Source organism: Pteropus alecto, unplaced genomic scaffold, assembly GCF_000325575.1.
Source record: "Pteropus alecto unplaced genomic scaffold, ASM32557v1 scaffold51, whole genome shotgun sequence".
Classification (NCBI taxonomy): Eukaryota; Metazoa; Chordata; class Mammalia; order Chiroptera; family Pteropodidae; genus Pteropus; species Pteropus alecto.
This window is the reverse complement of record NW_006431922.1, coordinates 1,239,797-1,242,220: the sequence shown is the minus strand read 5'-3', so window position 1 is coordinate 1,242,220 and position 2,424 is coordinate 1,239,797.

The window sequence follows — 2,424 nt, the reverse complement described above, 5'->3', positions numbered from 1 at the left end:
TGCTTTTCTTGATGACTTTAACATCTGAGCAGGCATCCCTCCCCCCACACATAAAAGGTTAGCTTCTCTGATTTTTTAATTTTGCATAAATGGAATCCTAAATATATAATATTTTGGTTTGGCTTTTTCACTCAAAAATATTAAGTTTTATTGTTTTATGAAACTGTAGTTGATTTTTTAAATTACTTTATAGTATTTCATTATTTGAACATACCAAAATTTATTCCTTAGTTTTATTCTCGATGGGCATTTTTTTTCTGTACTTCTTCATATGTTTATTTGCTGTTTGGATATCCTCTTTTGTAAAGTGCCTCTACTAAAATTGAAAGAAAAAAACCCATAAACCTCAATTTTTCCCATACACTTTGTCATGAAGATACTTGTGACCCATACTCAGGTGGTTGGCTCCTGTTCCTATTCATTAGGCAAAGGACTCTGTTGTAGTAGACAGATCTAGTAATCTAAGATGTCGCTTAAAAAATTCCTGCAACTAGTCGGTGTCTCAAAAAATGCACAGTGGAAAAAAATTCCATGACCTATATTCTTGAGAAACATTATATAAAGTACTTACTTCTTGGACATTTACAATGAACATTTATAATGATAAAAGTTTTAAAGAGTGATCCAATAAAGAAACATAGTCAACATTATTTAACTTTTCTGAAACATACTTACATTCGGAATATTTAATAACATCTTGTGGGAAAAATATTCTTAGAGCATATTTTGAAAAATCTGCTTTAGAAGAGTCCCGTCTGGTTGGATTTTAACATTATAAGTCACCAAGTGGAGAATCATGATAAAAAAGTTTCAAAGAGGATGTAATTATCTCAGAAATAAATCCACAAAGGATTGAAAATGGAAAAGTGTTTCATTTAAATTTTTCTGCAGTTTCTTTAAATGTTTGAGTAATTAAAAAACTAATAACTAATACTAAAGAATTTGATGTAGAAATAATTATAAAGGTCAGATTCACACATCATAATATAGATAAATGCAATTGTATTTCCAAAATCTATTAATTGCTCAATTAGTTCATAGATCATATAATTAGATGGTTGTTCACTAATGATAATTTGTGTGTGCATGTGTGTGCACATGTGCATGTGCCTCTGTGTGTGCTATATATGTGTGTGATGAGAAGAAAATCACAGCAATGACTTATGATCATATAGAGTTGAGTGTACATTTTGTTTTAACTTTTTCTGTGAATTTTTCTGTTTGGATATGTATAGTAATTTGGCTTTTCCAAATTTCTCACTTGTAAATAACAACATTTCCTGAAGTGTACGTTTACACTCAGCTCAAAAATCCTCAGTTTTATCTTCACTCTAAAGGAAAAAAAAAAGTGTAGAAAGATTAATTGCCTAGAAATATCATTATTAAAGAAAATTGTCAATAAACTGGAACAGCACTTTTAATTTTTTTTAGTTTTCAATTACAGTTGGCATACAATATTATATTAGTTTCAGGTGTACAACATAGTGATTAGACATTTAAATAACTTACAAAGTGATCACCCTAATAAATCTAGTATCCATCTGACACTATACAATAGTTATTATATTTTTTACTATATTCCTTATATTATACTTTACATTCTCATGACTATTTTGTAACTACAAATTTGTACCTCTTAATCTCTTCCCTTTTTTCACCTACCTCTCCAAACCCTCTCCCATCTGGCAACCATCAAAAGTTCTCTGTATCTATGAGTTTGTTTCTTATTTGTTTGTTTGTTTGGTTCTTTAGATTCCACATGTAAGTGAAATCATATAGCATTTGTCTTTGTCTGATTTACTCTGCTCAGCGCAATACCCATCCATGTTGTTGCAGATGGCAAAATTCTATTTATTTATTTGTTTGTTTGTTTTTAAGTCAGAGTAATATTCCATTGTATAGATGTACTACCTCTTCTTTATCCATTCTTCCATTTATGGACACTCAGGTTGTCTCTATACCTTGACTATTGTAAATAATGCTGCAATGAACATACGGATGCATGTGTCCCTTCGAAGTCGTATTTTAGGTTTCTTCAGATACATACCCAGCAGTGGGATTACTGGGTCTTTCTTTGTCTCTTGTTATAGCCTTTGCTTTAAAGTCTACTTTATCTGGTTTAAGTATTGCTACTACAGCTTCTTATTTGTTTATTTCTGTTGTCATGAAATATCTTTTTCCATTCCTTTACTTTCAATCTATGTGTGCCTTTTGATCTAAAGTGAGTCTTTTGTAGCCAGCATATGCAAGGGCCTTGTTTTTTTTATCCATTCAGCTACCCTATCTTTTGATTTTAACGTTTAATCCATTTACATTTAGAGTGATATTTGGTAGATATGTAGTTATTGCCATTTTATTATTCATTTTACTGACTTTTTAATTCTTCTTCTCCTTCTGCCCTCCTCCTCCCTTCCTTCTCCACTC